The sequence below is a fragment of the Rhinoraja longicauda genome, chromosome 5 (genome assembly GCF_053455715.1).
Source record: "Rhinoraja longicauda isolate Sanriku21f chromosome 5, sRhiLon1.1, whole genome shotgun sequence".
Taxonomy (NCBI): Eukaryota; Metazoa; Chordata; class Chondrichthyes; order Rajiformes; family Arhynchobatidae; genus Rhinoraja; species Rhinoraja longicauda.
The window spans coordinates 6,675,803-6,702,135 of NC_135957.1; the positions used below are offsets into that span (position 1 = coordinate 6,675,803).

Here is a 26,333-nt window from a genome sequence, read left to right on the forward strand (position 1 = left end):
CCCATCTGTTTGTGATCAATTATTCAGATTTGGAATATCCTGCCAGAAGCAACAAATTATTCGTTTTACAGCATCTTTGGCGAGAAGGAATGGGTGGTGTTTCGGGTCGAGACCCTTCAGACTGAAGTCAAGCAGTCTGAAGAAGGGTCTTGACCCGAAATGTCACCCATTCCTTCTCTCCAGAGATGCTGCCTCTCCTGCTGAGTTACTCCAGCACTTTGTGTGTGTCCAAGTTCCCACAGAGGATTGTTTTATCTGGAGCATCAGAGTCTGGAGGAAACCCTGATTATATAAAACTATGAAAGGCATAGACAGGATAGACAGTCGGGACTGAAGATAGACACAAAAAGAAGGGTCTTGACCCGAAAAGTCACCTATTCTTTTTCTCCAGAGATGCTGCCTGACCCGCTGAGTTACTCCAGCTTTTTGTGTCTATCTTCGGTTTAAACCAGCATCTGCAGTTATTTCCTACACAGTCAGGACCTTTCTTCCAGGGTAGAAATGTCAAAGACTAGAGGGCATAGGTACCTAATACTTAGCCTGCATATTATTAGTTTTAAATGGATAAATGTTCAAACATGAACATTTTTACGGGTAACAGCACAAAATTGGGATCATGTCGGATTTTTTAGAAAGAGCTACATATGGGTAGTTTGTCTCGTCCTTTGAATTTTTTTAAAAAGTTGATTTTTTTGTGTGTTTTTATGACACAGTTCAAACATGATGAATCAAATTTTATTTTAATTGTGTGGCAACGCTGCCATGGATACTAGTTCAAAGAGTGTCTCTGGCTATGAATGAATCATTCTGCTGCAGCCTGTCACCTTTTAAAATCTTCTACAAAGGAAAAAAAAATTGCCAAAGGAATAATTTATTCAGTGGGTTAAACATCAATTGGTAACCATGTCGTATTGTCTTATTTTAATTCTAAAGAGAATTAAACCAAAATGCAAACTGGAAAGATGAAGAACAGCGGTAATCAGATCAAAGATACTGAAATCATTTTTTTTAATATGTTGTAATTGCAAAGACTAGTTTGTCCTGGGTAATAAATGCGGCACGGTGGCGCAGCGGTAAAGTTGCTGCCTTACCACGAATGCAGTGCCGGAGACTTAGGTTCGATCCTGACAACAGGCGCCGTCTGTACGGAGTTTGTACGTTCTCCCCGTGACCTGCGTGGGTTTTCTCCGAGATCTTCGGTTTGTAGGTTAATTGGCTGGGCAAATGTTTTTTAAAAATCTCTGGAGAGAAGGAATGGGTGACATTTCGGGCCGAGACCCTTCTTCAGACTTCGTTTTGGGGCGAAACCCTTCTTCAGACTCTCTCCAGAGATGCTGCCTGTCCCGCTGAGTTACTCCAGCATTTTGTGTCTATCTTCAGTTTAAACCATCATCTGCAGTTCCTCCTTACACGTTCCTATCCGTGTACTTGTCCAAATGTGTTTTAAATGCTGTTCTAGTATCAGGCACAACTACCTCCTCTGGCAGCTCATTCCATATACCCCACCACCCACTGTGTAAAAAAGTTGCCCCTCCGGTTGCTATTAACTCTTTCCCCCCACCCCACTCTCAGCCGAAACCTATATCCTCAGGTTCTTCATTTCCCCGACCCTGGATAAAAGACTGTGCATTCATCCTGTCTATTTCCCTCATGATTTTATACGCCTCTATATGTATAAGGAAATAACTGCAGATGCTGGTACAAAACAAAAGTATTTATTCACAAAATGCTGGAGTAACTCAGCAGGTCAGGCAGCATCTTGGGAGAGAAGGAATGGGTGACGTTTCGGGTCGAGACCCTTCTTCAGACTGATGTCAGGGAGGGTGGGACAAAGGAAGGATATAGGTGGAGACAGGAAGATAGAGGGAGATTTGGGAAGGAGGAGGGGAAGAGAGGGACAGAGGAACTATCTAAAGTTGGAGAAGTCAATGTTCATACCGCTGGGCTGCAAGCTGCCCAGGCGAAATATGAGGTGCTGTTCCTCCAATTTCCAGTGGGCCTCACTATGGCACTGGAGGAGGCCCATGACAGAAAGATCAGACTGGGAGTGGGAGGGGGAGTTGAAGTGCTCGGCCACCGGGAGATCAGATTGGTTAATGCGGACCGAGCGCAGGTGTTAACGAAGCGATCGCCGAGCCTGCGCTTGATTTCGCCGATGTAAATAAGTTGACATCTAGAGCAGCGGATGCAATAGATGAGGTTGGAGGAGGTGCAGGTGAACCTTTGTCTCACCTGGAAAGACTGTTTGGGTCATACACCTCTATATGATCACCCCTCCAGCTGCCTATGCTCCAAGTGCCAGCCTGCCCAACCTCTCCCTCTAGTTCATGCCCTGAATCCTGGCAACATTTTTGTAAATCATCTTCGCACTCTTTCCAGCTTAATGATGCATTGCCAGTTGCAGGGTGAACAAAAATGAACTCAATAGTCCAATTGTGACCTCACTAGCGTCTTGTACAACTGTGGCATAGCATCCCCTGACTCTCGGCCTGAAGAAGGGTCTTGACCCGAAACGTCACCTTTCTTTGTCTCCAGCTGCCTGTCCCGCTGAGTTACTCCAGCATTTTTTTGTTTATCTTCGGTGTAAGCCAGCATCTGCAGTTCCTTCCTACACATCCCAACTACTCTACTCAGTACACTGACTGATGATGGCCAATGTACCAAAAGCCACCTTTGCCGTCTACTTGTAACACCACTTTCAGAGAACTATGTACCTGCACTCCTCGATCCCACTGCTCCACAACACTCCCTAGGGTACTGCCATTCACTGTGACTTCTCGAAATGCAACATCTTGCACTTCTCTGCATTAAACTCCATTGACTATTCCTCTGCCCATTTGCTCAGCTGAACAAGGTGCTGCTGTGAATTTCGACAACCATCGTCACTAGGGTAGGGTAGTCTAGGGTATCACCCACACTAGTGTCCTAAGAAAGAAGAACAAGAGGAAGCCATTTCTGATTCTGCTTTGCTATTCAGTAAGGTTGTAGCTGAGAAAGGATATTCTTGCTATTGAGGGCGTGATGCATATGTTTACCCCGGAATGGCGGGACTGTCATATGTTGAAAGACTGGAGCGACTAGGCTTGTATACACTGGAATTTAGAAGGATGAGAGAGGATCTTATCGAAACATATAAGATTATTAAGGGGTTGGACACGTTAGAGGCAGGAAACATGTTCCCAATGTTGGGGGAGTCCAGAACAAGGGGCCACAGTTTAAGAATAAGGGGTAGGCCATTTAGAACGGAGATGAGGAAAAACATTTTCCGTCAGAGAGTTGTAAATTTGTGGAATTCTCTGCCTCAGAAGGCAGTGGAGGCCAATTCTCTGAATGCATTCAAGAGAGAGCTGGATAGAGCTCTTAAGGATAGCGGAGTCAGGGGGTATGGGGAGAAGGGAGGAACGGGGTACTGATTGAGAATGATCAGCCATGATCACATTGAATGGCGGTGCTGGCTCGAAGGGCCGAATGGCCTCCTCCTGCACCTATTGTCTATTGTCTATTCAATCTTGATTCTGCCCACTTTCTTTCCACCTCACCATACCCCATGACTCCCTTGTTATGTTTTTTTCATCTTTTCCTTGAATATATCTCCGCAACAGCGAGCTGCGAAAAGGTTCTCGACGTTGTGAGAGAAATCACTTCTCATCTTGGCCGTAAACGGGCATCCCCTTGTTCTGAAAATCAGCCCCAGTTGTTTGAGATTCCTCAACGCGGGAAACAGCCCGGTATCCGTCCTGCCAATACCCCCTATCAAAGCAAAACAGCAATATCCCACTCCAGAGGTGTCGCCCATTCCTTCTCTCCAGAGACGCTGCCTGTCCCGATGAGTTACTCCGGCGTTTTGTGTCTGTCACTGTTACTCAGTTTGGATTTGGCCAAGTCTGCTTAACTCCAGCACTCAGTGGATCCAGCATTTTTGGATCAGTCACAAACAAAACAAAAAGACCTGACTGCCAAAAGGCAAGTTGAACATGACTTCCTTTGCTGTCCAGAACAACGTTTGATCAAATGCAGCTTTGGAGATTCCCAGCAAAATTGTAATGAATAATTGGGTACAGCCCTCTGCAGGCCCAGTCATAATTGGCAGCAAGATAATTAGCCAGAAGTAGTGAGTGGATTAGTAGAAGACCAGCGGCACACAAGGAAACTGTCAAACAAGTTTCTCCACGTTCTCACACGAAAATGTCAACACCTGTGACCACGTGGGTTTTCTCCAGGTGCTCCAGTTTCCTTCCACATTCCAAAGACGTGCTGGTATGTAGGTTAATTGGCTTTTGTAAATTGTCCTTGGTGTGTAGGATAGAACTAGTGCACAGATGATTGTTGATCTTCACAGACTCGGGCCAAATCACGCTGTATCTCTGAAATCTAAACTGTTGGGTCTGGGACTCTACCTGACTGTGTTTTACCAAAGGGCTTTGGTAATCCTAAGAGGTCTTGGAGAAACTTGTTTGCTTGTGTCCTTTGTGTTCTTTTACAAAGCAGTAAAGTAGCTGCCTTACAGCGCCAGAGACCTGTGTTCAATCCTTGCCACAGGTACTGTCTGGACAGAATTTGTACATTCTCCCCGTGACCGCGTGGGTTTTCTCCGGGTGCGCCGGTTTCCTCCCTCATTCTAAAGACGCTTTTTGGTTTGCAGGTTAATTGGCTTCGGTAAAATTGTAAATTGTCCCTCGTGTGTGTACGATAGTGTTAGTGTAGGTGGGGGGGGAGGTGCGTCACTAATCAGCACGGACTCGGTGGGCCGAAGGGCATGTTTCTGCAGTGTATCTCTAAACTAAATCCACCTCAATGCAATTAGGAATGTGCAGCAAATGCTACCCATATCCTGTAAGCGAAGACTTTCGAGACCTTGCATTGGGTGCATGAGCTTAGAAGAATGACGTTTTCTTTATGTGTAGGAAGGAACTGCAGATGCCGGTTTAAACCGAAGATAGGGTCTCGACCCGAAACGTCATCCATTCCTTCTCTCTAGAGATGCTGCCTGTGCTGCCAAGTTACTCCAACTTTTTATGCCTATCTTCGATATTCTCTTTATCTCAGCTCAGTTTTTCATATTTCATATTTCAGATACAGTGCGGAAACAGGCCTTTTTGGCCCACCAAGTCCGCACCGCCCAGCGATCCCCGCACATTAACACTATCCTACACACACTAGGGACAATTTTTACATTTACCCAGTCAATTAACCTACATACCTGTACGTCTTTGGAGTGTCGGAGGAAACCGAAGATCTCGGAGAAAACCCACACAGGTCACGGGGAGAACGTACAAACTCCTTACAGTACAGCACCCGTAGTCAGGATCGAACCTGAGTCTCCGGCGCTGCATTCGCTGTAAGGCAGCAACTCTACCGCTGCGCTACCGTGCCGCGGTATTGGTCAACCCCTTACTCAGAAGAAGCTCTTCATTTCCAACCTCTCCCATGAGGCAAAGCATCCTCTCTGGATTGAACTTGTTAAATCTTCCCCAAATATTGATTTGCAATAAGATCAACCCTCATTCTTCTTAAACTCCGGACTTCCGTATCAACTGCGCTACCTTTTAAGCAGAATGCAAGTTGCGGTTCATGTTTTTGATCACACTGATCAATGGTAAATCTGTTCACAATTGCAAAATAAATCAAGATTAGTCCCATATCTGGGAAACCAAATGAGAGGACAAAAGAAACACCAAGAAAATTGATTATGCTTCCACAGTTGCATGATTTAAAAATCTAATATTTCTCTAGTTCCCAGTCATTTTTCCCTCTGACAGGTTTGTTAACAGTGAATTTTTGCTTTGTTTGCAAAATATTCAGATTTTAATTTTTTTTTTTAATCGCAGCCTACATTCTAGCATTTTAATGTGTTGGGATTTTTTTTTAAATGATGACTTTGTAAGTAGTAAGAGGCATTAATTTCCGCAAGCTATAATCACAAAGGGTAAAGTTTGAGGATTGGACTCGCTGGGATTTAAATCTGGCTCTTTGAATGAGAATTATATTTAAACCCATGAGACAAGAAGCCAGTCTTTCATTACCTCTAATGTGAAAGAGGAAGCCGTTAATTAAAGCCTTTATAAATAACATTCTGTAGGTGGTGAGCTAGTTGGCCTGTGTTGACCGTTAGAAATTGCTGGCCAACTACCGCTGTGGCTGCAGTTCACTGCTTTAGTCACTAATTTTAGAAGAAAGCAGATCATATACTCATTTAATAGTTGTGTTTGCAACACTAGATTGATAGTTGTATTGTGGTGTGTAGATGGATCCCACCATCTCTTAGGACCCACAGCAGTCGCTGCAGACCAGTCAAAATGGAGGCCTCGCCAAGCTCTCATTTCACACCTGCCATCGGGAAGAAGGTATAGGAACCTGAAAACTGTAACGTCCAAGTTTGGAGCAGCTTCCTCCCAACAACCATTAAATGCCACAACCTCCAACTAAGCTCTGAGCAATGTAGACTTGGGGGTGAGGGGGGCATTGATTTTGTCTTTGCATTTTTTCCCATACTGAACTGTTTTGTTGTTTATTAAACAACAATAAACAGTAAATAAACCCTTGTTTTAACAGACCTCTATATATAGGTGCTCCTCAGCTTACGATGGGGCTCCGTTCCAAGAAACCCCTCGGAAACCGAAAATATCGTAAGTCGAAATGCATTTAATACATTAAATGCGGGTCGCTGCCATTTGCCACATCGCAAAGTCGAAATATCGCAAGTCAAAGCCTCGTAAGCCAGGGAGCACCACTAACGGATTTCTCTGCCACTGAAGGCAGTAGAGGCCAATTCACCTGATGCATTCAAGAGCGACTTAGATATAGATCACAGGGCTAACGGAATCAAGGGATATGGAACAGGGTACTGATTCTGGATGGTCAGCCATGATCATATTGAATGGCGGTGCTGGCTCGATGGGCCAAATGGCCTTCTCCTGCACCTACTTTCCATGTTTTTATGGATTCTGGTTGGAGCGGATGGACCCTAGCCCGCACCACCTCCCCGGCCACTTAGGTAGAGTGCAGGCTTCCAAGGCCCCAAGGTGGTCCTGTACGGTCACTCACTGTGCGGTCCTGTTTAAGTGGCTGTTCCTGGGGCTCACGTTGTAGACCCTGGCCGACAGCGCTGGCTTCAGGCCGCCTCCACCGACAGGACGTGCTTGGTCAACTTGGGGCTCCCTCCCCTCTCGCCAGCTGCTGCTTCTTTCATCGCTTTGTCCACTCAACTGCTGCGGCCTCCTCCTCCTCCTCCTCCTCCTGTTGCTCTGTCCACTTGCTTCCCCACCCCCCCCCCCCCCCCCCCTTCCCCTCCACGTCTCCTCCTCACCCCCGGAGTCACCGACGTGCTCCACGTTGGAAGTGGCAGCTGGTGAGAGGGGAGGGAGCCCCGTGGTGAGCTAGCGCGTCCTGTCGTTGGCAGCAGCCCGAAGAAAGCGTTGTTCCCAGAGGCTACAAAGGTGAGCTGCAACAACAGCCACGTGAGCCGGTGAAGGTGGGGCGGAGGGGGGGGGGCTCCCTAGTGCAGACCAACTGCATCGGCGCCTTGCTTTACGGTGAAATGAGACAGTGCTGGAGCAACTCAGCACACTGAATCAGCCTGAAGACGGGCCCTGACGTCGCCTATCCGTGTTCTCCAGAGATGCTGCCTGACCCCCTGAGTTACTCCAGCACTCTGTGTCCTTTCGTGTAATCCAGCATCTGCAAACCTTTGCTATTGAAGGCAAAGCAGCGCCTTTACCATCTTAGCTGAGGAAATTCAGAGTGTCTCTGAGGATCCTTCATTGCTTCTACTCTGGGGCTGTAGAGAGCATCCTGTCCGGCAACATTACAGAACGCACCACGGGAACTACACTCGTCCCCCTGCAGGACCTATACATCAGGAGGTGCAGATCGAGAGCAAGCAAGATCATGAGGGACCCCTGCCACCCCAGTAACGGACTGTTCCAGATGCTACGGTCAGGCAAACGCCTCCGCTGTCACGCTGTGAAAACGGAGAGGATGAGACGGAGCTTCTTCCCACAGGCCATCAGGACTGTCAACTTTTATAACTCCAGTTACTAAATTTTGTCTACACTATATTAACTTTATTAACTTTATTTTTCTGCTGTAACTGTAATTCTTTTTTGTGCACAATCCGCAGGCATTGCCACTTTCATTTCATTGCACATCGTGTATGTGTATGTGACAAATAAACTTGACTTGACTTGACTTGCTTGGAGTGGAAGCTTGCCGTTATCTTCCAATATTTCCTTGGTATGCTGAATGTGACGGAGGTTTGTGAAGTGGCAATATAACACAGCTGTTCAAAGGTGCAAGGACATTCCTGCAGCCATAAGCTGGTCACTTCGACATTGGCGGTAAGGAAGGATTTACAAACGATCGTTAAGGGAAATAAAAGTTACGTGTACTTGGAAAGGTTTGGTTACGGATTAGTACAAGGTAGATTGTATTTAGTTTTTTTTAGATTTAGAGATACAGTGCGGAAACAGGCCCTTCGGCCCACCGAGTCCGCGCCGCCCAGCGATCCCCACACATTAACACTATCCTACACACACTAGGGACAATTTTTACCCAGTCAATTAACCTACAAACCTGTACGTCTTTGGAGTGTGGGAGGAAACCGAAGATCTCGGAGAAAACCCACGCAGGTCACGGGGAGAACGTACAAACTCCGTACAGACGGCGCCCGTAGTCAGGATCGAACCTGAGTCTGAAGAAGGGTCTCGACCCGAAACGTCACCCATTCCTTCTCACCTGAGATGCTGCCTGACCTTCTGAGTTACGCCAGCATTTTGTGAATAAATAGTTTCTGTTCAATGATTTAGATTGACGATTGGAATTCTGGATGGGATCAAGAGAATAAGGAAGGATGCACGAGAACCTAATGGTGCAGTGAGTGGAGCGGACCTTGATCTTGCTGACCTTTAAGGGAGGTGATATCAAAAAGATACATGGACATTTTGGGGATAATTGCAGGATTGTTGAGTTAGTAGGGCAATGAAAACTGACGGAATTGCCCTGCGCAGAACTAAATGGGTCAAATGGCCTCCTTGTGCTGTAATTTCTTTCTGACTGACTCTGTTGCTACGCAAAGATATTGACCGATGTTGTATCAGGAGTGGACCATTTGGCCCCTGGAGCCTGCTCTGCCATTCTGCAAGATCCTAGCTCACCTTCTACCTCGGCGCCATTTGCTTCCACACCCCCTTATCCCTGGTAATTCCTCCTATCACGGTAGCGGCAGGGCGGCACGGTAGAGCAGCGGTAGAGTTGCTGCTTTACAGCGAATGCAGCGCCGGAGACTCAGGTTCGATCCTGACTACGGGTGCTGTACTGTAAGGAGTTTGTACATTCTCCCCGTGACCTGCGTGGGTTTTCTCCGAGATCTTCGGTTTCCTCCCACACTCCAAAGACGTACAGGTTTGTAGGTTAATTAAATGGGTAAATGTAAAAATTGTCCCTAGTGTGTGTAGGATAGTGTTAATGTGCGGGGATCACTGGGCGGTGCGGACTTGGTGGGTCAAAAAGGCCTGTTTCCGCGCTGTATCTGAAATATGAAAAAATAAAAAAAATAAAAAAATAAAATAAAATATCAATCCCAATTTTGAATGCAATCAATGGTCTGTGTGGAGAATTCTGACTTTTCAGCACCCTTGGGATGAAGACATTTTTTCAGTAACCCCCTGAGGAAATGCTGATATCAGGAACTGGTCAATTATTCATGCCTTGCCTTATGTCATATTTTTCTGTTTAGCTCCTAAGCGATCCATTCTGAGTGACTACTGAGTGATCACTGAGTGATCGCCTGATCGGGGAACACGTCCTTTCAGTCTCTCCCCCGAAAAGCCCTCTAACAGTTATTTCGATGATATATAGCCTACTCAATCTCTCCCTGTATGGCAGACCTGCAAAACACCATCTTCTGATTTTATCACTGCCCTCCACAGCGTCCAACCTTATCGTTCCCCAGCCCCGCTAGGCCTGGTTTTACCTTCTCCGCGAAATCCATAAACAGAACCGCCCTGGCAGACCCATTGTTTCTGCCTGCTCCTGTCCCACTGAAATCATTCCCACATACCTTCTTAAACACATAATAATCGGGTTGGGTCAGTGTTTGAGAACCAACAGGTTAGTGTTCTACAACTTGTCAGAATACATGTCAGTGCTGTACCCAAATCAAGGGAAAGGATTTGAGATCGACTTGTGTAAACCCCTGCTTGTTCTGAAGGATTTGCTATTAAACGTTCCTCAGCCACTTCTACTTTAATCAGATTTCCTGAGCAGATCTCTATAAACTTAATGCTGCACTCAATTAGAATCAGCTCTCTGGATAACCCAAGTCAACTGATTGCTTTATGGCCCAGTTTTATTACTGTATTGTTTCTGGAGGTATAATTAAGTAATTTAGCCACATGCCTCTTCAAATTCCTTTCATTACCAATGAGGCAATTACAATACAATACAATACAATACAATATATCTTTATTGTCATTGTACCCAGGGGTACAACGAGATTGGGAATGCGCCTCCCATACGATGCACTAATTTAGGTAATTTAGACAGCAGCAACCCAACGAAACGAACAGTTGTAACAGTTTTGGACAGGGTAAAGTGCAAGTTGATCTATGCGTTGTGGCCATCCGGCTCAGCAGGACCGGTTCATAGCAGCTTTCTTTTCACACACATGCAGTTTTCTTTTCCGTGAGTGGACTGGATCTTTTTGCCAGCAGGGCTTTGCCAGTTTGCACCTTGTTTTACTTCTGGTGCGGCCAAATTGTGTTCTTAGCTTTGCCACAGTATTGCCGCGATCACGTCCAGAATTCCAACCGTCAATCTAAATCATTGAGCAGAAACTATTTATTCACAAAATGCTGGAGTAACTCAGCAGGTCAGGCAGCATCTCAGGAGAGAAGGAATGGGTGACGTTTCGGGTCGAGACCCTTCTTCTGACCCATTCCTTCTTTCCTGAGATGCTGCCTGACCTGCTGAGTTACTCCAGCATTTTGTGAATAAATACCTTCGATTTGTACCAGCATCTGCAGTTATTTTCTTACTGAGCAGAAACTAGTAGGTCCAGACTTGTCCCTTCCGCTCTGCAATAACACTGCAATGAGGACGCACAAGATCTAAAGCCTGGGCAACCACTCCCTCAAACCGGGGGCTTCATTCATTTGAGACTGAGACGCAAGGAATTGCAGAAGCTGGAACCTTGAGCGAAGCACAAAGTGCTGGAGGAACTCAGCGTGTTAGGCAGCATCCGTATAGCGAACGGACTGACGGCGTTTCAGTTCTGGCCCCTCCTTCAGACTGCACCCACTGAGTTACTTCAGAACTTTGTCTTCCCCCTTATCTCCCCGCCTGGCTTCCCCCTCGCCCCTCTCTCTTAATCTGGCATCCAGTTGTCTTTTTTTCCACCTCTTGCCTTTGTCTCCTACTCTGCCCATTTGCCCATGAAACCTCCCTTACTTGTACCAACCTTTGCCAGGCCTTCCCCCGCTCCCATCTCTCTTCTCCAGTTCTCCCCCCTTTCTACAATCAGTGAAAAAGGGTCCCAACCGGAAACATCACTTGCCCATTTCCCTCCGCAGATGCTGCCTGACCCACTGTTACTCCAGCACTTTGTACTTTGCTTTTCAGATTGCAGCATCTGCAACTCCATGTCTCTGTGATAAATCTGCTCCTTATTTCCAGAAGCTGTGTGATAACCTCACACATTCAATTTTGCAGCGCAGTTTTGCTCCGAGGGTTCTCTTTCTTGGCAGTGACCTGACATTGGCTGGATATCCACCTGGCATTCGTCATCTGGAGCAATGCTTACAAGCAAACATGTTACCAGTCAATTCCTGGTGTAAATCACAGCTTGGAAATAGCTGTCGTAAACATTTGGGTACTTGAACAGTTGGGGCGGCACGGTGGCCTGGCGGTAGAGCTACTGCGTAACAGCGCTAGACACCCGGGTTTGATCCCGACTACAGGCGCTGTCTGTACGGAGTTTGTATGTTCTCCCTACGACCGCATGGGTTTTCCCCGAGATCTACCGGGCGGCACTGTGGCGCAGCGGTAGAGTTGCTGCCTTACAGCGAATGCAGCGCCGGAGACTCGGGTTCGATCCCGACTACGGGCGCCGTCTGTACGGAGTGTGTACGTTCTCCCCGTGACCTGCGTGGGTTTTCTCCGAGATCTTCGGTTTCCTCCCACGCTCTAAAGACGTACAGGTTTGTAGGTTAATTGGCTGGGCAAATGTAAAAATTGTCCCTAGTGGGTGTAGGATAGTGTTAGTGTGCGGGGATCGCTGGTCGGCGCGGACCCGGTGGGCCGAAGGGCCTGTTTCTGCGCTGTATCTCTAAATCTAAACATCTAAATCTTCAGTTTCCTCCTGCGCTCCAAAGACGTACTGGTTTGTAGGTTAATTGGCTTGGTATAAATGTAAAATGATCCCTAGTGTAGGATAGTGTTAGTGAGCACGAACACTGGTCGGTGGGCTGAAGGGCCTGTTTCTGCACTGTATTTCTAAACTAAACCAAACTTGGTCAAGGAATGCTGTAAACTGACTTAACTGGCAAGTGCTGCCTGATCAGTAAAATGGCATTGAGATGCGTCATTGCAATAATGAGGTTTATCTAGTCAGTTCTTCTTGTCTCTGGAGTGTCTTTGAAATGAGATTGAAAAAAAAGTTGATGATACGGCAGGGAATGTATTTTGGTGTTAATAAAAACTTGCCCTTTGCCCCTGCTGTTAGATTGTGAAATGTGAAAAGTTCGATTGCCAAATGGTATATCAAAGACAAAGAGCACCCTTCAAAACACAAGTTTAACCAAGAAAATATTATTTTCAAACCACTTTTCTTGTTTTGTTCAAGGTATTTGAAATATTTTTGTTTCCTGCATGCAGTGTCAGCATTGCTTTAGTTATATAGGGCGCTGGTGAGGCCACAACTGGATTACTGTGTACAGGGCTTCGGCTCTTAGAAAATAGAACGCAGAGTAGAGCACGGAACGGGCCCTTCGCCTCATGTATCGCGCATGATGCTAAACTAATCTCATCTGCCTGCACACGATCCACAATCCCTCCACTCACATGTGTCTACACTAAAGCCTCTTAAATGTCAGTATTGTATCTGTCACCACCACCTCTTTGTGTCTGTGTCTGTGTTTGTGTCTGTGTGTTTGTCTCTGTGTGTGTGTGTGTGTGTGTGTGTGTGTGTGTGTGTGTGTGTGTGTGTGTGTGTGTGTCTGTGTTTATATCTGTGTCTATGTCTGTGTCTGTGTGTGTCTGTGTATGTGTGTCTGCTGTGTGTGTGTCTGTGTGTGTGTGTGTCTGCGTGTCTGTGTGTGTCTGCTGTGTGTGTGTCTGTGTGTGTGCGTCTGTGTGTGTGTGCGCCTTGTTCTGGACTCCCCCAACATTGGGAACATGTTTCCTGCCTCTAACGTGTCCAACCCCTTAATAATCTTATACGTTTCGATAAGATCCCCTCTCATCCTTCTAAATTCTAGTGTATACAAGCCTAGTCGCTCCAGTCTTTCAACATTAGGAACATTTTTTGAGATGCAGTGCGGAAACGGGCCCACGGAGTCTGTGCCGACCAGCGATCCCTGTACTCTAGCACTATCCTGCACACTAGGGACAATTTACTATTTGTGCCAAAGTCAATTAACCTACAAACCTGGATGTCTTTGGATTGTGGAAAAATCGTGTCACAGAGAGAACATACAAAGTCCGTACAGACAGCACCCATAGTCAGGATCGAACCCAGGACTCTGGTGCTATAAGGCAGCAACTCTACCACCAAGCCATCCCTATTTAATTAAGATTAAATCCCAAAGACATGCGGTTTTGTGGCCTCTGTGGGATAACATGGAACTAGTGGGAAGGCATGTGGGATAACATGGAACTAGTGGGAAGGCGTGTGGGATAACATGGAACTAGTGGGAAGGCATGGGCTGAAGGCCCTGTTTCCATTCTGTGCCTTTAATCAAATAAAATGCAGTTTTACAGCTTGCTCCATTGGGTTTAAGCCCTTGCCCGCTGTCCTAATCCAGTGTAATGACCCCTGAGATTGTGTACTGTTTGTAAATGGCATTGCCTTTACTGTTTGTCCAGTAACTCCCTACTCTGTGCCCGTCTTAAACCCCAGTTCCCAAACCCACTTAGTTTACATTGAAGTTACCTGATTTTTGATACAGGAAAAATGTTCCCAATGTTGGGGGAGTCCAGAACCAGGGAGGGGCCACACAGTCTAAGAATAAAGGGGAGGCCATATAAAACTGAGATGAGAAAAGACTTTCACCCAGAGAGTTGTGAATCGGTGGAATTCTCCGCCACAGAAGGCAGTGGAGGCCAATTCACTGGATGAATTTAAAAGAGAGTTAGATAGAGCTCTAGGGGCTAGCGGAATCAAGGGATATGGGGAGAAGGCGGGCACGGGTTACTGATTGTGGATGATCAGCCACGATCACATGGCCTCCTCCTGCACCTATTTTCTATGTTTCTATTAATTGTGTGAAGTTGTGCAATAGCATTGTAAGCATTTCCTGGATTCATTTTTAGTCCAACGTTTAACTCTTTACTGACTGAGTTTTCTTTGTATCTTTTTGAAATGGCTCGTTTCTTTCAGCCATTAAAAGCCAGATAATAATGTTCATTATTACTTTAATTTGGTTTAGTTTATTGTCACGTATCCCAAAGTATAGGGGAAAACTTTTCTTAGTTGCATGCAATTCAGTCAGTGGGGAGACTTGTACAGTGCCCTTCATAATGTTTGGGACAAAGACCTATCAATGCAATACAATACAATATATCTTTATTGTCATTGTACAGGGGTACAACGAGATTGGGAATGCGCCTCCCATACGATGCAATAAATCAATTAGCCAAATCAGTATTAAATTAAACAACCCAATGAAACAAATTAGAACAGTTTTAAAACGGAATAAAGTGCAAGTAGATCTGTGCCGGTTCACTGTGCGATGTGACCATCCGGCTCAGCAGGATTTATTTGCCTCTGTGCTCCACAATTTGAGATTTGTAATAGGAAAAAATTGCATGTGGTTAAAGTGCACATTGTCAGATTGTGATAAAGGCTGTTTTTATACATTTTGGGTTCACCATGTAGAATTTACAGCAGTGTTTATACATAGTCCCCCCCCCCCCCATTATGGACGGCACTGTACATGATTAGAATCAAGCTATCGACAGTAGGATACAGGATAAGGGGATCAACATTTAGTGCAAGGTAAAGTTTTTCTATAGAGGTTGGTGAGAGTTGTTGGGGCCATGCCAAACATTCTAGGCCTTCTTTGGCGTTGGTATGCTTTCTTGACCTTTGCTTCGATATGGCTGGTCCAGGAAAAGTGGCTGAGATATTAGTTGAATTGATTGAAAAATACAGCATGGAGACCAGTTTATAAGTCCACTCCGGCCATTGATCTTCCATTCACACTAGTTCCACTTTCTCATCCACTCCCTCCACACAAGGGGCAACTTTACAGAGGCCAAATAACGTGCAAACCTGGTCGTCTTGTGACCTGGGAGGAAATCGGCACACGTGCCAACTCCACACAGATAGCACCCGAGGTCAGGATTGAATCCGGGTCCCCAGTGCCATGAGGCAGCAGCTCTACCAGTTCTATTCAGTTTGAATATTCGTAAATTAATTGCAGGCACTATAAGAAAGCCTCCTTAATGTTAGATAGACACAAAAGACCTGGAAGAACTCAGCGGGTCATGCAGCATCTCTGGAGAAAAGGAGAAGGTGACGTTTCGGGTCGAGATCCTCCTTAATGTTAGTCTGGGTGTAAGAAAAAGTGAAAGCAGAAACTGATAGTACCGTATTTCTAATCCATTGTAAGATTATTGTTACACTGTATATTGGGTGGCAGTGTTCACAGAAGTTCGAGATCAGTTGAACCCCAGGAAGATCATTATATTGAATTACCAATTTTAGATATACTACATAAAGGCATTCATTACAGGTGAAGCAATTAGAATCTGTACCAACACGTCGATGGTAGTTACACTAGCGGAGCAATAATGTAAGCTCAAAAACCAAGGATTGCATGCACTCGAGAAATCTGACAGAGCCCAGAGGAAAGGGCACGACATCACTTGAAGGGAGGAAATTAGCGAAAGTTAAAACTTGGCAGTTGAATGCTAACTTTTCTAGCCTTTTATAAAACGCACCCTGTCAGTGGTAGAAATGAGATAGACTGGGGGCGGGATTGGGGAAGCGAAATGGGATGTCAGTTACCCTCAGAGAGTCTATGATATTTTTATTTTCTTAGAAATAAGGGATTCCTTACTTCTAGTTTCCTTATTTTTATCCTTTTCGAGTTTCCTTATTTTTCCTGGACACACATTACAAACCATTTGGGTTGTCGATGACATTGGTGCAGTTGTGAGCCAGTATTAATCTTCTAAAGCGTTTGATTATGGTGAATATTAGGGTCAGTAGGCAGTGGCCATGAGACTGTGTGTGTTACCTGAGGACTGCAATGAATGAGGCTTCCTTGAAACAGTGGGGGAAAGTACCCTGTTGCGCTAGGCAGCTGTGCTTACGTTCTGTCTGTGCTAAACTCAAATCCCTCGGAGACCCGTCTGCACTTTCACATGTCCTTTAAAAAACGGTTGTCGAGCCTTGTTAAAATGGTGGCACAGCGACGCAGTGGTAGAGCTGCTGCCTCACAGCGCCAGAGAGCGCACACTCGTCTGTGCGGAACTTGCACCTTCTTCCCGTGACCGCGTGGGCTTTCTCCCACATTTCAAAGGTGTGCATGTTTGTATGTTAATTCGCTCCTGTAAATTGCCCTTGGTGTGTAGGACATAGAACTAGTGTACAGGAGATCGATGGTCGGTGTGGCCTCGATGGGCCGAAGGACGCTGTATCTCTAAATTAATCAACTTTAACTGAGATTAGTGTGGATGGCCTGTATTTTTTAGATTTAGAGATACAGCGCGGAAACAGGCCCTTCGGCCCACCGAGTCCGCATCGCCCAGCGATCCCCGCACATTAACATTATCCTACACACACGAGGAACAATTTTTTACATTTTACCCAGTCAATTAACCTACAAACCTGCACGTCTTTGGAGTGTGGGAGGAAACCGAAGATCTCGGAGAAAACCCACGCAGGTCACGGGGAGAACGTACAAACTCCGTACAGACGGCGCCCGTAGTCAGGATCGAACCTGAGTCTCCGGCGCTGCATTTGCTGTAAGGCAGCAACTCTACCGCTGTGCGTATGATCTAAAACGGCTGGACTCTGTGCTGCATCCTTGACTCTGTGATGGAAACATAGTTAAACATCGCAGAAATAGGTCCTTCGGCCCAACTTGCTCCTGCTGACCAAGATAACTCATCTACGATAGTCTCACCTACCCGAATTTACCCCATCTAGCTCTAAATCTATCCTATCCATGTATCCATCCAAATGTCTTTTTAAATGTTGTTTACGTAACTTCCACAACTACCTCCTCTCGCAGCTCGGTATTTATCCACCTCCTCTGCTAATGTTGTGCGTTAGGAATACTGCTGCCTTTTATTTGAATGATCTCGTATTGTGCGGTTCAGGCCGCCTTCGTCTTTATGTATAGGAAGGAACTGCAGATGCTGGTTTACACTTAAGATAGACACAAAATGCTGGAGTAACTCAGCGGGGCAGGCAGCATCTCTGGATAGAAGGCATGGGTGGCGTCTTGGGTCGAGACCCTTCTTCTTCAGACCTGAAGAAGGGTCTCAACCCAAAACATCACCCGTTGCTTCTCTCCACAGATGCTGCCTGTCCCGCCGAGTTACTCCTGCATGTTGTGTCTGCCTTAATCTTCACATGTTTCACCTCTTCATCTTGTGGGTTTTCACACGTGTCCAGGAATTTGGCTGCTGATACCAGCTGCGGGCATCTTCTAAAACTGATATTTAGATTTGGCGTAGACTATTTTCTAAATGGGGAGGCAATCCAGAAATCTGAGGTGCAAAAGGACTTGGGAGTGTTGGTGCGGGATTCCCAAAACGTACATCTGCTAGTCGAATCGGTAATAAAGAAGCCACACGCTTTCTTATTCATGAGAGCTTGTATACAAAAACAGGGATGTAATACTGAGACTCTATAAGGCGCCTAAATTCATAAAATGCTGGAGTAACTCAGCAGGTCAGGCAGCATCTCAGGAGAGAAGGAATGGGTGACGTTTCGGGTCGAGACCGGACCGAGGCCAGACGACAACTTCCTACTTATTTTGATTTCTCTATAAGGCGCCTTATAGAGTCACATTTGGAGTCACATGTAAGGCCACATTTGGAGTACTGTGAGCAATTTTGGGCCCCATATCTGAGGAAGGATGTGCTGGCTCTGGAGAGGGTCCAGAGGAGGTTTACAAGAACAATCCCAGAAATGAGTGGGTTAACCTATGATGAGCGTTTGCCGGCACTGGGCCTGTACTCGCTGGAGTTTAGAAGAATCAGGGGGGAGTAGTGCGGGTGTCAGACGTTGTGGGGAGAAGGCAGGAGAATGGGGTTAGGAGGGAGAGATAGATCGGCCATGATTGAATGGCGAGGTAGACCTTGATGGGCTGAATGGCCTGATTCTACTCCAATCGCTTACGACCATATTTTGAGATAAAACTATTAAACATTTTGAAAGTACATGGAACACAGAACAGTACAGCACAGGGACAGGCTTTTGTCCCACAATGTCCATGCCGAAAATGATGCCAAACTAAACTAATCTCCCCTGCCTGCACGTGATCCGTATCCCTCCATTCCGTGTAAATCCATGTGCCTGTTCAAAAGCCTCTTAAATGCCACTACCCCTGTCTGTCCCCACCACCCCTGGCAGCGCATCCCACCACCCTCTCTGTGTGTGTGTGTTGTGTGTGTGTGTTGTGTGTGTGTGTGTGTGTGTGTGTGTGTGTGTGTGTGTGTGTGTGTGTGTGTGTGTGTGTGTGTGTGTGTGTGTGTGTGGTTTGTTGAGCTCTCTGGATGGAGAAGGGGAATGGTGTAAACCAGCGAGGCCTTTGAAAAGCGGCATTAATTTTTATGACTCTAGAATGAGAATATTCCTTGACCCCCCTTGGTGACGGTACCTCAACAAACCTAAATCACCTGGTGCTTCTCATTTCTGGACTTTTTATAAAAAGTGCTTAAATTTCAAAGTAACACACACCTGCAGCAATTCCCTCCCTTCCCCTCCCCCTTCCCCATCCCAGTTCTCCCACTGTCTTCCTGTCTCCACCTATATCCTTCCTTTGTCCCGCCCCCCCCGACATCAGTCTGAAGAAGGGTCTCGACCCGAAACGACACCCATCCCTTCTCTCCAGAGATGCTGCCTGACCCGCTGAGTTACTCCAGCATTTTGTGATACCTTGTGACCCCTGCAGCACTAATTACTCAAACTTTGCCTTTGAAAATGACGCGTAGACCTCAAAGCATTCCTGAAATTGTAAAACTTGCTTTATTAATTCAGGTCTTCATGTCCCGATTAGATAGATATCCGTCCGTTATCAGTTGGTTGTAACCCAAATAAAGTTGAGAGAAGTTAGTTATAAAAGCACCAGTCTGGTTGCCGAGCTCCCGATTACATTTTAGTTTAGTTTGTACATCCAGCATGAAAGCAAGCCCTTCGGCCCACCGAGTCCGCGCTGCCCATTGATCGATCGCCCATGCACTAATTCTATCCCACGCACTAGGGACAAATTACTGAGGCCATTTAACCTACAAACCTGCACGTCTTTGGGATGTGTGAGGAAACCGGGGCATTGGGAGAAAACCCACGTGGTCACAGGGAGAACGTGTAAACCATAGAGATACTGTCCGTAGTCAGGATTGAACCCGGGTCTCGGGTAAGGCAGCAATTCTACCGCTGCGCCGCCGTGCCACACAATTATAAATAGGCTGCGGCCCATTTTTGGCCTACAGTTCTTTCAACATTGCAAATTAAATCCAAGATCTACAACCTCTCCATTTCACCTCTAAGCCTCTGTCACTTACTCCAGCCATCTACCCCTCAGTCTGAAGAAGGGTCTCACCCATTCCTTCTCTCCTGAGATGCTGCCTGACCTGCTGAGTTACTCCAGCATTTTGTGAGTAAATACCTTCGATTTGTACCAGCATCTGCAGTTATTTTCTTATACCCCTCGAAACCAATCAACATCCTCATAAATCTTCTCTACCCTTTTCAGCTTAACAACGACTCGTAGGAGAGCGACCAAGGGTGACCAAAACGGAACACAATACTCCAAATTTGGCCTCACGGTTCGTGTACAACTGTAGCATAATCTCCCGATTTCTCTACTCAATACTCTTAACACTCGGCACGGTGGCGGAGACTCGGGTTTGATCCTGACTACGGGCGCCGTCTGTACGGAGTTTGTACGTTCTCCCCGTGACCTGTGTGGGTTTTCTCCGAGATCTTCGGTTTCCTCCCACACTTCAAAGACGTACAGGTATGTAGGTTAATTGGCTGGGCAAATGTAAAAGTTGTCCCTAGTGGGTTGTAGGACTAGTGTTGGTGTGCGGGGATCGCTGGGCGGCGCGGACCCGGTGGGCCGAAGGGCCTGTTTCTGCGCTGTATCTCTAAATCAAATCAAACCGATGAAGACCAAAATGCTGAAAGCCGCCTGGACTGCCCTATCTATCTGTGACACCATTTTCATGAAACTGTGTACCTGCACTCCTCGAGAAGGATCTCAACTCGAAACGTCACCCATTCCTTCTCTTCAGAGATGCTGCCTGTCCCGCTGAGTTACTCCAGCGTTTTGTGTCTATCTCCTAGATTCCTCTGCTCTACGATGCTCCCCACACCCCTGCCATTCACTGTGAAGGTCCTGACTTGGTTTGACTTCCCAAGATGCAATGCATCACACTCATCTATATTAAAAAAATAGACACCAAATGCTGGAGTAACTCAGTGAGTCAAGCAGCATCAGGAGAAAGGGAATAGGTGACCTTTCGGGTTGAGACCATTCAGATAGAGTCTGGGGAAAGGAAACCTAGAGGTATGAAGAAGGGTGTCGACCTGAAACGTCACCCATTCCTTCTCTCCTGAGATGCTGCCTGACCTGCTGAGTTACTCCAGCATTTTGTGAATAAATACCTTCGAGAGGTATGAAAAGGTACAAAGAACAAATTAATGAAAGGTACGAGTTAAAAATCAAACTCTATTAGCCATTCCTCAGCCCACCTGCCCAACTGATCAAGATCCTACTGCAATTTTTGATAACCACCTCACTATCTATGATGCCACCCACTTTCGTGCCATCTGCAACAAAAAGAGATTATTTCTTTAGAATTTGGCTTTGCTTTTAATGTTGAAATTGATTCTCTGTAGACATCTAAACTGCTGAAGCTATTAAACTGCTTATTGGAGACGATATTTCGTGGCTACCATCTCCTGTGTGCAACAAAGGATGATTGCTTGCAATGCAGCCTCTGAGTCATCAGTAGTAAATCAGCTTTTGCTCACAGAAGTAGATGGGTATCGAAGAAAAATTTAGCAGATGCTGGGAAACTGAATTGGCGGGAAATGCTGGAAGCATTTGGTCATTTCGGCAGCATCTATGTTGAAGGAACCTGTGTTAATGTTGCAAGTTGATGATCTGAGCTCTTAGCTTCTATTTGTTTAGCTCTAACAAGCATTCTCTCAAACTTGGCACACGGTGCTGTGGTAACTCGGGATGAATTTTTAGACGGCACGGTGGCGCAGCCGTGGAGTTGTTGTCTTACAGTGCCAGAGACCCGGGTTCGATTCTGACTACAGGTGCTATAAGAAAATAACTGCAGATGCTGGTACAAATCGAAGGTATTTATTCACAAAATGCTGGAGTAACTCAGCAGGTCAGGCAGCATCTCAGGAGAGAAGGAATGGGTGACGTTTTGGGTCGAGACCCTTCTTCAGACTGAGGAAGGGTCTCGACCCGAAGCGTCACCCATTCCTTCTCTCCTGAGATGCTGCCTGACCTGCTGAGTTACTCCAGCATTTTGTGAATAAATACCCTGACTACAGGTGCTGTCTGTATCGAGTTTGTACGCTCTTCCTGTGACCGCGTGGATTTTCTCCAGGCGCTCCATTTTCCTCCTGTCTCTGGGGAACAGAGGCGGCACCGTGGGGCGGCACGGTGGCGCAGCGGTAGAGTTGCTGCCTTACAACGCTTGCAGACCCGGGGTTCCATCCCGACTGCGGGTGCTGTCTAAACGGAGTTTGTACGTTCTCCCCGTGACCGCGCGTGTTTTCTCCAAGATCGGTTTCCTCCCACACTCCAAAGACGTACAGGTTTGTAGATTAATTAGCTTGGGTTTGTATACTTGGTGTAAGTGTAAATTGTCCCCAGTGTGTGTAGGCTTGTGTTAATGTGCGGGATTGCTGGTCGGCGTAGACTCGGTGGGCTGGAGGCCTGTTTCCACGCTGCATCTTTAAACTAAATTAAGCTGAACATGCATGGGCGACGTTTTGGATCGGGACCCTTCTTCAACACTTAGAGTCTTATTTTGGTAAACCAGCATCTGCAGTTCCATGTGTCTACAACATCTCAAACATATTTCAATCCTCCTTACACTAACCTTGTGTGATAATCTTCATCCCTGACACCGTTCCAGTAAATCTATTCTGCACGGTCTCCAGATCTTCACAATCTCTTAATGTGTGATGACCAGAATTAGACACAGGGTTATTGAGGCTTAACGAGAGATTAAAATCCCGGGATATGCACGTGCTCTGGAATATAACAGGTGACTTGAAATGGGTCTCGTTTGGTGAAGATATTTGTTAGGCTGTTGCACTCAAGACCATTGGGAATGAGGATGTGATGGTGGGTTTATGCAGTGAGCATTTGTGAAGATGCTTGAGAAGACCAAGCTTAGTAGTAGGTGAAGTACGTTCAGTTGAATTCCTGGAAAATTGTTATTCCTCGCTCTTCGGAGTTGCAATTAAAAATATATCTCAAGTATCAATCGTATATTTAGAGTATTGTGTTGATTTTTGGGCACCATGTTTTGGGAAAGATGTTGTCAAGTGCAGAAAAGATTTATGAGGAAGTTGCCAGGACTCGAGGTCCTGAGCTACAGGGAGAGGTTGAGCCGGCTCGGACTTTTTTCCTTGGAGCGCAGGAGGATCATGCATGATCTTCGAGGTGTAAAAAATCATGAGAGGAATTGATTGGGTAAACGCCCAGTCTCTTGCCCAGAGTAGGGGAATCGAGAACCAGAGGACTATGTTGAGGGGGGATAGATTTAATAGGAACCCGAGGGATAAATCTTTTACACAAAAGGTGGTGGGTGTATGGAACGAGCTGCCAGAGGAGATGTAAGAAAATAACTGCAGATGCTGGTACAAATATGAGATACTCCAGCATTTTGTGATCCTGAGATGCTACCTGACCTGCTGAGTTACTCTAGCATTTTGTGAATCCAACTTTAGATAGTTCCTCCGTCCCTCTCTTCCCCTTCCCAGATCTCCCACTGTCTTTCTGTCCCCACCTATATCCTTCCTTTGTCCCGCCCCGCTGACATCAGTCTGAAGAAGGGTCTCGACCCGAAACGTCACCCATTCCTTCTCTCCTGAGATGCTGCCTGACCTGCTGAGTTACTCCAGCATTTTGTGAATAAATGCCAGAGGAGATAGTTGACGTGGTTACTATTGCAACGTTTAAGAAACATTTGGACAGGTACATGGATAGGATATGTTTAGAGGAATGTGGGCCAAACGTGAGCAGGTAGGACTAGTATAGATGTTGGTCAGTGTGGGCAAGTTGTGCCGAAGGGCCTGTTTCCATGCTGTATGACTCTGACTCGATAACTCTAAATGTGAATCCCTGTATTTTTTTAATGCAAGCAATATAGCTTCATTTGCAAAAGACTATCGGTCATAATTGTGGCCTTCGTGATTTTATGAACCACGCTTAAGGTTCCCCCACTCGGCCTCCTATGTTCCAGTGAGTGCCTTGCCCTATCCAATCTGTAATATAGACACAAAATGCTGGAGTAACTCAGCGGGACGGGCAGCATTTCTGGAGAGAAGGAATGGGTGACGTTTCGGGTTGAGACCCTTCAGACAGTCTGAAGAAGGGTCTCGACCCGAAACATCACCCATTCCTTCTCTCCAGAGATGCTGCCCGTCCCGCTGAGTTACTCCAGCATTTTGTGTCTATCTTCGATTTAAACCAGCATTTGTGGTTTTTAGATTTAGAGATACAGCGCGAAACAGGCCCTTCGGCCCACCGGGTCCGCGCCGCCCAGCGATCCCCGCACATTAACACTATCCAACACACACTAGGGACAATTTTTTTAAAACATTTACCCAGTCAATTAACCTACAAACCTGTACGTCTTTGGAGTGTGGGAGGAAACCGAAGATCTCGGAGAAAACCCACGCAGGTCACGGGGAGAACGTACAAACTCTGTACAGACGGCGCCCCTAGTCAGGATGGAACCTGAGTCTCCGGCGCTGCATTCGCTGTAAGGCAGCAAAGGATAGGTAGGTTCTTTCCTACCTATCCAATCTCCTTGGTTCCAGCCTGGTGAATCTATTCTGTACATTCTCTTGTGACCACATCCTCCCTGTAGCATGGCCATGAGAACTGTGCCCCCTACTAGAGTACAGTCTAAATGGTGGTTTGGATGTGGCGTTCCAACTCTTGCATTCAATCCCTCAGCCTCTGAAGGCAAGCATACCAAAATGCAGCCTTGGCCACCCTATCCACCCGTGTTGCCTCATCTAATGAAGTATGGACTTGCATCCTAAGCTCCCTCCACACATCAACATCACACCCATGCCTGCACTTTATTCTATACAATCCTACACGTATTTGACTTTCCAAAGTGCATAACTTGACACTTGTCCGGATTGAATTTCATCTGCCGCCACTCTGTCCAGTTTTCCATCCGATCCATGCCCTGCAGTATAGCTAGACTGCTGCCTTCGCTATCCATAACTCCATCAGTTTCCACCCCTTCTGCAAACTTTGTGTTCAGAGTGCCTACCTTCTCATGCGAGTCGCTTCCTCTAAATGTTACCAACAACAAATACCACCAGCAACCCCTGCAGTGCACCACTTGTGACAGACTTCCATTCAGAAGAACTGTCCACCATTCAACCTCTTGTCACCAAGCTGACTTTGGCTCCAGTGAAAGTCTAGCCTGAACTAAGAGTTGAGTCATGAGGATGATTTACTTTTTCTTGAACGCAACAAACAGAAATGGAAATTGTATTAGAGTATTGGTTTATCATTGTCACCCATACAGAGATACGGTGAAAAGCTGAAGATAGACAAAAGGCTGGAGTAACTCAGCGAGTCAGACAGCATCTCTGGAGAAAAGGTGTAGGAATAGGAGTTTCAGGTTGAAACCCTTCTTCTTTTGTTTGAGTGCTATCCAGTCAGTTTATACAATACATGAGTACGATCAAGACACACATAAGTACAGCAGGTGGAGCAAAGAGAAAAATACCAGAGCACAGAATATAGTTTTCAGCATTTAGATTTAGATTTTAGATTTAGAGATACAGTGCGGAAACAGGCCCTTCGGCCCACCGTGTCCGCGCCGCCCAGCGATCCCCGCACATTAACACTATCCTACACACACTAGGGACAATTTTTACATTTACCCAGCCAATTAACCTACATACCTGTACGTCTTTGGAGTGTGGGAGGAAACCGAAGATCTCGGAGAAAACCCACGCAGGTCACGGGGAGAACGTACAAACTCCGTACAGACGGCGCCCGTAGTCAGGATCGAACCTGAGTCTCCGGCGCTGCATTCGCTGTAAGGCGGCAACTCTACCGCTGCGCCACCGTGCCGCCCTGTATTGTAGCATAGAAGTCCAGTGTCTGCATTAAGGCGAGTCGAAAGATCTGGATGACCCCACAGCTGATTGGGGAACTGTTCATAAGTCTGATACCGAGGGGAAGAAACTGTTCCTGACCGGCAATATGACCGTCAGTTTCCACACTGATCTCGAAACTACAGCAAATCTTCTGTATTTGCTGTAGTTTAGAGATGAGTGTGGAAACAGTCCCTTCAGCCCAGAGTCCACGTCAACCATTGATCACCCCTGCAGTAGATCTATGTTATCCCAGAATCGCATCCCACACACTCGGGGCAATTTACAGAAGCAAATTAACTGACAAACCTGCGCGTCTATGGAGTGTGGGAGGAAACCGGAGCACCCGGAGAAAAACCCAGGTAGTGACAGGGAGAACGTACAGGCCCGGTCTCTGGTGCTGTGGACAGCAACCATACCGCTGCACCACTGGGCCTTCCCAACTGGGAGCTGGGAGAAGTGGGAATGACCAGAGTGAAAAAGGTCTTTGGCTATGTTGGCTGCCCTCCTGAGGCAGCGTGAAGTGTTGATGGAGACTCCCACCATCGGCGGA

General features: G+C 46.5%; 2 protein-coding genes across 8 annotated transcripts in view; one reads left to right on the forward strand and one right to left on the reverse strand.

Moving 5' to 3' along the window:
* The window catches only part of LOC144593369 (mechanosensitive cation channel TMEM63B-like), a 179,389-nt gene that overhangs the window by 54,562 nt on the left and 98,494 nt on the right, over positions 1-26,333 (forward strand). Inside the window, exon 2 of one of the 7 annotated variants that reach the window (XM_078398832.1) lies at positions 20,148-20,220. The exons of the other annotated variants lie outside the window; for them this stretch is intronic. The gene's annotated coding sequence lies outside the window, so the exon portion shown is untranslated. The remainder of the gene's footprint in view (positions 1-20,147; positions 20,221-26,333) is intronic. 7 annotated transcript variants of the gene reach the window in all.
* The window catches only part of mrpl14 (mitochondrial ribosomal protein L14), an 84,520-nt gene that overhangs the window by 36,283 nt on the left and 21,904 nt on the right, over positions 1-26,333 (reverse strand). The window lies entirely within an intron of this gene.